The following is a 10,691-nucleotide window of genomic DNA, read 5'->3' as shown; positions in this document are numbered from 1 at the left end:
AGACCGGTCCGCTGTGACAGTCACAGAATCGTCCACGTCCTGCTCCTGCAGGTGTGCGTGTCCATTAAGGAAACTTCCTGTATCAGAGCCAGCTCCATGTCACTGATCTGGGGTGTTTGCATCACAGGTTCTTTTTCTACATCTAAACTTTCTTTCCAGAAACATAATTAGCCCTTTAACAATGAAAATTTTATATTTACCTTCTTTATTTTATTTTCTAACACTATCCCTTTTCTTCTTCTCTTTTGGGAAAGTTTTTTACGCTAGGAAAGATTGAAAAAAAATCACTTTATACTAGTATGTATCCTTTCATGACAAATAGTCAACATATCTATAAAAAAGACAAAGTTTATCACTTCTCAGCCTTTTGGCTAAGATCAAGTGTAGTGTCTCTTCTTATCAGTTTAATATCTGGTACGTCCTCTCTCTGAGGACATTATATTAAATGTATTTTTGGAGCAGGGAGATGGAGTAGGAGCTTGCTCCGTCCACTCCACGCATCGACCCGGTATTGCAGTACTTCCGGGAACGGTGCACCAAGAAAAAAATAAAAGCTCTCACCAGTTTGGCTCAGCGGATAGAGCGTCGACCTGCAGACTGAAGGGTCCTGGGTTCAATTCCAGTCAAGGGCACATGCCCGGGTTGCGGGCTCAATCCCCATATGGGGGCGCGTAGGAAGCAGTCAATCATTGATTCTCTCTCATCATTGATGTTTTTATCTCTCCCTCTCTCTTCTCTCTGAAATCAAGAAAAAAAGAAAAAGATAAAGTTATTAAACTATATTTCTTTTTTCTCCACCCTTAATAGTAAGTACATTTACAAAATAGCTTTCATTACTATAACCATGCGCTTTCAAAAAGCTCATGTCCAAGATAAAACAGTACGTGTGGGACAAAGTCATTAAAAATTCAACATCTTTTAAAATTAGTTTCCCATACAAAAAAGTTCATACAATAGTTTTGTTTGTATTAAACCACAGTTAATTTAATTCCTGATTCTAGCTTCCTAAAATCCCTATACTCATTTTACAGACTAGATAACTGTTTTTCACAACTTGTTTAAAATTTAAAAATACATGTACATAATGACATTTTATAGAGTTAAATTTTATAATAGTCTCACAATGGGAAGATTCATAAAGATTTAATATTATTCACTAAGTTTTAATTTCCAGATACTTTAACTTTCAGATCTTAGGCCATTGATTAAGTTAATTAAATAATTTCTGAACTGCCAGGCATTTCCTAAATAAGAAGCAGGTATGAAATATTCATTTCTAAATATAATTCTATGTGGGCCTTATTTCTTAAAATGCCAGTAGGTTAACCAAGTACAAAGTGCCTTTCTACGAGCTGGTGGCTGGGAGCACCCTCCGCTCCTAGAGGCCTCTCTGAGGTCCTTGCTGCCTGGAGCCCTCCTCCAGCCCCGCACTGTCCCTGAGTGCTTCTGTCTCTGACATGCGCCTCCCCCCAGGTGCATAAGTTGAAACCTACCCCGAAAGGTGATGGTATTTGGAGGTGAGACCTTGAGGAGGTATTCAGGTCATGAGGGTGGAGCCCTCAGAAATGGGATTTGTGTCCTTATAAAAAAGACCCCACAGAGTCCCTCAGCCTTCCTCCGTGCGAGGACACAGTGAGCACGTCACAGGTGCAGGGCCCGGGCTCTCTGCCTCCATCTCATTCAAGCCTGCGCTGTTCCCGTCGCCTTCAGAGTGCCTAGACCTTGACTCCTGCTGTCCCTCCTGCTCGTCAGGGCACCTGCCACAGACAGAGTGGCTGAACGATAAGCAAAGGGGTAGCCTCCTGGGGAACGTGTGCTAGCTGCCTCCCTCTACGGAGGAGGAAACAAACGCGGTGCTAGCGTTACTCCATGCAGCGTCTGCACTCTCCTCTCCGCCTGCACCTGATTCTGTGCACGCATCTGGGGTCCCGAGCTCATCATGGGGACACTTGGGCACAGAGCCTGTGACTGCTGGATCTCCCTCTTTCTGTAGCACCTCTCTCTTCCCCGGTCTTCCTGGAGCAGGAGCCTGGTGCCTGTGGAGACTCAGGAGACCTTGTGAGACAGGGAGCTCAGGCAGATGTGTGAAAACACCACTTTCTGCACATCCAGCTGCATAAGTGAAGGGCGCTGTGACAGGAGACACAGCCCGAGGAGAAAGAGTGCTGGGTGAGCGAGTGCTGGAGGCACCTTCCCCCCAGTAGGAGGAGGGTGGGGAGTGGGCAGAGGGCATAGACTGGCATCTCCACAAGACCAGGCGCTCTTACCAGGAAAGGCAGGAGGTCCTATGTTGGGTAACATAAAGCCAAACCCCGCAATGGATCCATCACCCATTCACACATAAAATAACAACTGTCGAGATGTATGTCTTTACGCTAATGGAAATGACATTTCAAAGACCAGCGTTTTCATATACAAAATACACCAGCCAGAGTTAGTGAGCTGTGATGATTAGTTTATTCATTTTTTCTTCTGGACCTATTTATCCTTGCCCTTCAGGGGTGCGATCTCTCTAAACCAGACCCCTTTCTGCTGGTACCTTCCCTGTAACTGCCAAGCTCCGTTCCGTCTGCACCTGCCTGTTCACGTTCTAGTGCGTTTTTCACTGAAAATCATTATCTTTTTCTACCGCTGAGTTTTTTAAAATAAGAAGTTGCTCTCATACACTTTTGTTTGATATTTTAAATTTACTGTGTCTGCATGTTAGTAACAAAAGTCCTGCCCTTTAGTAGATATTGCATTTTAAAGCCAAAGGCAATTAGGGCAGAGGCGAATTTTCTCTGCTCACGCTCAGAGAGAAGATGGTTTGAACAGAATGTCTTTTGATATATCAGGGTAATATTCGAGGTTTTCTTTATCCTAAAAAAACAATAAAACCTTTTTGGGGAAGGTGATAAAAGTCATCTTGCTTATGAAAACATGTATTTTCACCTTAAAACATTTTTATTGCTTTCTACAACCACACAATCGCATGCTCCTAAGAGTTAGAGGGGACCCCGAAGACCACTTAGAGCAGCTTCCTGGGGGCGTAGCTTCTCCTTTATCACCCAGTGAAGACGCCGCTGCAGCTTCGTTTTTACGCTGGACCAAGGAGCACAGGACTGGGAGCCGGCCGTTCTACCCCTTGACAATACTTATTATGTGAAATGTTTTCACTTATATTAGAATCAAATCATGTTTTGAAACTTTTATCACTAGTCCTTATTCTAAAACAACAATAGAACCTCTTTTCTTTTTTCCAAATGAATCCTTTATACATTGGAAGGCAAGCATAATAAGCTCATAGATCTTTCTTGTGATTCATATTTGAAATATGTTCTTTCAATATTTTCTCAGTAGCTGTTATTCTTCAGGATCCCAGGCTGGTTGCTGGAAACACAGAGATGAAGGGCATGGTCTTTGCACCCACAGTGTGTCAGGAAAGATGCTCAAAGAGTGGTGAATGTTGCAAAATAGAGAGATATCCCTGTATGTATGTTTGTATGTGTATATATATATATGAGAGAGAGAATGAGAGATTCGGGGGTTGGGGGGGGCATAGAACAGAGTATTAATTAACTTTCATTGTGATTTGGATCAGAAACAAACAGAAGTGCTGCAAAATTGTGAAGCATGTGGAATGGCCTTCCGGGGATGTAAGGCAAAGAATGACCTAGGAGAGGGAAAAGCTAATGCAAAGGCAGGAGACAGTGAGGCCTGTCTCATTGTGCTCGGGAGCATCAAGGAGCTAGTGGAGCTCGGCTACGTGTTAGTCACGGAGAGAGGCAAACACAAAGCTGAATAGTAAGCGGGGCTCAGGTCACAAAGCATCTTTATTCTGCTGTATATAGTTCAGACTTGTAGTTGAAAAATGATAATTTTCCTGGGTGGGTAGATAAATTGGGATGGAGAAGGTAAGGCCAGAGCTGCTGTGTAAATCAAGGAAGAGGTCAAGGTGGCTTGACTATGCCAGTGACACTGAGGATGTTGGGAAGTGTAGAGATGGTTTTGAGGGTCTGTCTGTAGGCCACAGTAGTAAAAATAAGCAATCAATCACACGGGGAGAGGGACTCATGAGCAAGTAGGAATAAGAAGCAGCACTAATAAATTGAATAAATAAATAGATGATAAAACAACTAGTTAACACTCTTGAATAAGTAAAATAGAACTTTCATGTATCTACAGGAAATGTATAATTATGAGCATAACCTAACAGATTTTAAAAAATAACACTAAGTAGAGTATCTGTAAGTGACAAAAATATAATTGAAATGTAGAAGTTACTATCTGGTATACTAGCAGATTGATACAGCTGCAGAGAGAGTTCATGAACTGGAAGATAGATAGGAGGACGTTACCAGAATGCACCCCATGGGAATACAGAGGTGAGCCATAGAACAAGTAAGAGACTTGAAGGACAAAGTTTAAAAAAAGAAAGTAAAGAAAGAAAATGCATAAGAAAATAATGTCTTCTAGAATTAAAAAAAAAGGAAATGTTTAGTATTAGTAACTGACAAGTAGAGAGAAGAATATAATCAGAAATAGTTTTCTTCTACATTCTTTGTACTTGTAAGATTTATGAAGAAAAAAAGAGACATTTATTCCACTTAGACTTTGGCCCATTAAGCATGCATATTATAAATTCTAGGTAAGCAGTCGGGAATAAGCTTACAGTAAATATAGTGTCAGAAGGAGAAAATTAGCATGCCCAGCCATTTAGTCACACAATTTATATTATTGAACAGAATAGAAGATCTCTATCACTAGAAATTCTCTTCTAGTGATAATTGTATTAAGTTTGTAGAAGAAAGTTTCATATATATATTCAAGGAGAGATAGCCCCACCAGTATGAACTCTTAGAATTTGACAATTTTCTAGATAAGAAACAAGATCTTACACTTTAGAAAGATAAGAATTTGATTCTAGGTGTTGGAGGTTTCATCCAGTAACAACTATGACCAACAAAGGAAAAGTAGGTATAGTCCACACATGCAGATAATCCAAGAATAACAGGAGGAATTTTGGATTTTTCCCAAACAGATATTGCCATCTGTTTAAGAAACAAGAAAATTGGGAAATAGAGAAATTAGCCTCCCACCATAGGGCAGTAAGAAATGACATAGGACTAGTCTCCTCTGTTGTCCAGCATATAAGTTAGAGAAACAATGATTAATGCTAAACTTGGAAACAATGCGCATATAGAATTATATGCTCTTCCATTTGTACATGTATCATAACAACTCTATGAAAAATAAACAAGTAAATCAAAACAAGCTCGCTGACTTCGAGCTCAGGATGCTGTTAGTTGCATGAGAACATGGAGAGGCACGCGCCTGGTCATTCCCTTTGCACATGCTAAATTTGAAGTGATGTACAATTTAAACATCATTTCCTTCACTTTTTCATGTCCTACTTCTCAACTTCTGTTTAAATCACACTTGTCATCAGATGAATTCTATTTTTGTTTCACTTAGAGAGTTGTACTTCAACTTTCAGCAAACATATAAATATGGTTTAATCAGCAGAGCTCTTGGAAACTAACGCTTTGGTAGATCTCATAAAGCCTTTAACACAGGTTTCAGAAGAGCCAGAGAAAGGTCAGAGGGCAGTGACTTGGTTCATGTCTGCTGTGAAATAACCCTGAGGATTCCGGGATTTCTGTGTCATGCCTGCTGCTGCGCTTTCACTGCGAGGGCGCTGGAGGGGCCCTGTGGGAGGATGGGCCTCCCTGGTTCCACCTGCTCTGTTTTGGTATTTTTTTGCTTCTGTGGCATCGCATAGTCAGCAGTGGTGCGTCTATGGGAGAATCCGTGGTTCTCTGCCCAGCCACACACCCAGGGTTAGTTCCTAGGTTCAACTTCTATTAAACAAATGTTAAAGTTCTTTTTGAAGAGCTCTGTCTCCTGGTTGCACCCAGGTTGATACAATGGTCCATAATAATGCTCCTCACCTTAGCCACTCATTAGGGAGGCTTCGTATCTTGCCTTGGATCCAAGCAAGCTTGTCTGGCTCCCATCCCTGCACCCCTCTGACCATAGTATTCTGAGCCCCCCGCCGCCTTGAGGTTGGAATCACCACTAAGCCTTGTATTACGGAGAATATGTATCCTGGCTCATATATGATAACTAAGACTTCACCGGAAACATTCCCAAACAAGTATTCAGACTAATGTTTAATCTCTGCTGAGAGTCCCGTGTCTAAGTCATTGTTGCCAGTTCCAACCCATTGTCTTTGTCTCCAGACTAGATACCTTCACGCCTCCTGAGCTGTCTGAATAGAGAACACGAGGCATGCAGTCCCCGATGTTGTCCTCCTCGTCCCATATGTTTACTTTCTGTCCTCACATATGGAGTTCATTGTCACCAAGTAGCTATCCTTGGAGCAGCAGATCCTCAGTGAGACAGACTAAGGAAACAACACGGGAGATGACCCCTGGGGCAAAGAGCAAATTAATAACAATCTCTGAGTTTCAAATTATGGATTAATTGATTGACATGGGAAGGAGAATGAGACCATTTATTTAGTGCTCTGCTAGTGGTCTGGTCTCTGTAGTCAGCAGGGCTGACCTTGAGGCGAACAATCAGTGGAAAATCGATTGTCAGAGCAAATATATATGAATTCTCCAAAATTCAGGAATAAAACCATAGTGTTGTCTATGGTTACTCAAAGGAACAGTGTGTACAAATATGGACTGATTTAACATTCTTTTCGTTCATTTTGCGGAACAAGTCATATTTAGCACAAGTATCTACAGCTGTGACTGATTCCCTTGTCTCTAATATTCACTTACATCAGACAGTGGCCTGAACACGGCTCCCGGAGAATGTCAGCATACTCAGCAAGTATTGGAAAGCCAGTGTGCTGCTTTAGGCTCTACGCATGGGTAAAACTGACCAATGTTTGCTCTCCAATTAAAAAAGCATGTTTAACACAGTTTATCACAAAGGTAATATAGGCAGCATCCATTTTGCATTTAGAAAGGTAATGGTTCTTGCATGTGAGGTATAGGAAAAAATAGTAAGAACTTTTTAAAAAAAAAACCTTTGTCAGTTCTATAGTCTGCCTGCTGTCTCCTTGTCAGTATTGGCAGCCAGATCAACCCACACATCAGTTTGAGAGGAAACATCTGATCTGGCTCAATGTCTTGCCTGACTCATTACAACAGAAGAACAATCTACTCACAACAGTTAATCCATAATTTATTTGATGTCAATACTTGCATGTTAATAGCCAAAGGACATAAAAAGTCCTTACTAAAGAAAACAAAAAGCAGCTAGTTTAAATCATCTTGTTTTAAAAATAAATTCATTGGGGTGACATTGGTTAATATGATTATATGTTTCACAGAGCAATGGATCAGAAGTAAACCCACATATATATGGGCAAATAATTTTCAACAAAGGAGCTAAATCATTCTAACACGTTAACATTAGCTATCAACTGAAGATTTTACTAAAGTTACGTTAGCAGTAACACTTCACATGGATAACTTTATGAGAATGTATTCAAAATTGAATGTGAAAGAATATAAATTCTATGAATCTTGAAATTACCTTAATAACATAATATGTTAATATAAAATATAATACATGGTATAAAGTACATAAAATATAATGCATAAAATATTATTACTGTAATTATGGTAAATATATTTATACATTAAACAAAATATGTATCATGATATACAATACACATAGTATATATTATATTTCATCGTGTGTTTCAGTGCTATTCATCTTACTATGTATTAAAAAAAACTTAACATCGATGGATTAAATATTTGGTTTTGTTTGAGCAATGAAATACCTAGGAGCTGAATACCGAATTTGTATTTTCAAGAGATTTCTTTATTTAAACAAAATGATTGCAGATTCATGAGAGATTAAGGATACCACAGCTTTCTAAATCAAACCACCTCTGGCTTTATTCCTCATAAGAAAACTGTGAATTGTTCCATTTTACAGGTAAACAAATCTGGGGCACTGTGGTGACTTACTCGAGATCATATAGCGGCAAAGGGACAGAATTGAGACAGTCCCTTAGCCCGGATGCATCATAACAGCGATTTAGCCATCACCCATCTCTGAAGGGATGTGGAAATGGCAGCTACTGTTAGGCTTTGTAGGCCGGTAAAGACATTGTGCATGGACAGAACTGGGTAGAACTTGATGTTGGCATTGGCACTGCAGTCAGATGCCTCCTCATTGTGGAAGATTAAATTTTGAGGCTCAAGTCTACAGCGGGGCTGCCCATTTTACTGAGTGGTGACAGGAAGCTCCAGTTGGATAGAGAATGTCTGACAACTGATTTCAAGCACAATTTTAGACAGATTTCAGCAAGAACTAGAGAATTCCATCCTAGTTGAGCCAGAGAAATCCACCCTTTCCTTCAGCACCAAGGCTGGGATTGAGACTGATGTCACCTGTCCGCCACAGCCCACATGTGTGGCACGTGGAACCTGATGTCTTCCATGGCATGTTAGACACAGTGCCCAGACCCTTCATACAATGACAGCCAGGCAGGGCTCAGCCATGGCAGCACCCCATCTCTAAGCTGAATACTAGGTGCCAGTGTTACCCTAGAAAACACTTTCTCCGCCCTCAGTGACTGGGAGAAATTCATTAAATATAGGGTATCCCAAAAATGTGTACACACACTTTGAGTAATTATAAAGGCAGTGTATATTAAAATACATTCCATGTTCAAAATTGAGCTCTCAGCTGCTAAAGTGTGTATACATTTTTTGGGACAGTCTATCTACACTAATAAAAGACAAAGATGCTAATTGACTGTACCTTCGCTACGCCCATCAGCCAATCAGAAGAGTATGCAAATTAACCCAACAAAGATGGCCGTTAAATTTGCATACTGCAGGCGGGGCGGGACAGCGCCATCCGCCGCCCGCCCGGCTGCCATCCCGGCCTCCCATGTGCGACCCGGGGCGGCGGGGCGGGACAGCAGCGATCGGCCGCCCACCCGGTCGCCATCCCGGCCTCCCGTGTGCGACCCAGGGCGGCGGGGCGGGACAGTGTGGCTCCTTTGTCACCCCAGCTTCCTCACCATAGCTGTGGAAACTGACAGCAGGGAGAAGGAAGTCCCACCCCCACAGAATCATCCCGAATCAGCCGTTGGTCACACAGCTCTCAGCAGCCTGACAGGCAGGACTCTCATTCACCTGCATCTCAGACCGTGACAGTAGAGAGGTGGGACTATGTCCAAAGAAAAACGGTTGATACAACGTAGCTCTGCAGCCTAAAGATGCTGACGTTATCGACAGAAAATGTCTGCAGAGCAACATGCGTCTGATCTTGAAAGAAGGCGCCTGCAACAGAATGTATCTGAAGAGCAGCTACTGGAAAAAGGTCACTCTGAAGCCGAAAAACAGTGGCGTCTTCAACAGAAAATGTCTAAAGACCAACGTGCCTTTGAAGTTGAAAGAAGGCGGTGGCGACGACAGAATATGTCTAGAGAACAGTCATCAACAAGTACTACCAATACCGGTAGGAACTGCCTTCTCAGCAAAAATGGAGTACATGAGGATGCAATTCCAGAACATAGTTGTGGTGGAATGACTGTTAGATGTGAATTTTGCCTATTCCTAAATTTCTCTGATGAAAAACCATCCGATGGGAAAGTTACTCGATGTTGTAGCAAAGGGAAAGTCTGTCCAAATGATATACATTTTCCAGATTACCCGGCATATTTTAAAAGATTAATGACAAATGAAGATTCTGACAGTAAAAATTTCATGGAAAATATTCGATCCATAAATAGTTCTTTTGCTTTTGCTTCCATGGGTGCTAATATTGCATCGCCATCAGGATATGGGCCATACTGTTTTAGAATACACAGACAAGTTTATCACTGTGCTGGAACTTTACACCCTTCGGGTGGTGTTTCTCGGACGTTAGCTCAACTCTATATTTTGGATACAGCTGAAGCTGTCCCGCCCCGCCTGCAGTATGCAAATTTAACGGCCATCTTTGTTGGGTTAATTTGCATGCTCAGGAAGACTCATGATCAACATCAACAACCTCATGCATGAAATAAATGAATTAACAAAACCGTACAAGATGCTACATGAGGTAGAAAAGGAAGCCCAATCTGAAGCAGCAGCAAAAGATATTGCTCCCACAGAGGTAACAATGGCAATTAAATACAATCGTAACAGTGACCCAGGTAGATATAATTGTCCCTGTGTAACCAAAGTTGCTGTCATATTCAGAAACGAAGATGGAGAACCTCCTTTTGAAAGGGACTTGCTCATTCATTGTAAACCAGATCCTAATAATCCAAGTGCCACTAAAATGAAACAAATCAGTATCCTGTTTCCTACATTAGATGCAATGACATATCCTATTCTTTTTCCACATGGTGAAAAAGGCTGGGGAACAGATATTGCCTTAAGACTCAGAGACAACAGTGTAGTCGACAATAATACTAGACAAAATGTAAGGACACGAGTTACACAAATGCAGTATTATGGATTTCATCTCTCTGTGAGGGACACGTTCAATCCTATTTTAAATGCAGGAAAATTAACTCAACAGTTTATTGTGGATTCGTATTCAAAAATGGAGGCCAATCGGATAAATTTCATCAAAGCAAACCAATCTAAGTTGAGAGTTGAAAAATATAGTGGTTTGGTGGTTTATCTCAAATCTAGATCTGAAAATGACAATGTGCCGATTGGTAAAATGATAATACTTCC

The 10,691-nt window shown here is 41.2% G+C and overlaps 1 non-coding gene across 1 annotated transcript; it reads left to right on the top strand.

Annotated features, from left to right (window-relative positions):
- The first annotated feature begins 351 nt into the window (after window positions 1-351).
- On the top strand, window positions 352-542 carry LOC111823943. Its single transcript, XR_002827047.1, has one exon. It is a non-coding gene; the product is annotated as a U2 spliceosomal RNA (small nuclear RNA).
- The last annotated feature ends 10,149 nt before the right edge of the window (window positions 543-10,691 follow it).

This window comes from Myotis lucifugus, unplaced genomic scaffold, assembly GCF_000147115.1.
Source record: "Myotis lucifugus unplaced genomic scaffold, Myoluc2.0 scaffold_760, whole genome shotgun sequence".
Lineage (NCBI taxonomy): Eukaryota > Metazoa > Chordata > Mammalia > Chiroptera > Vespertilionidae > Myotis > Myotis lucifugus.
The sequence above is the reverse complement of the archived record's forward strand: the minus strand, read 5'-3'. Positions and strand labels throughout refer to the sequence as shown.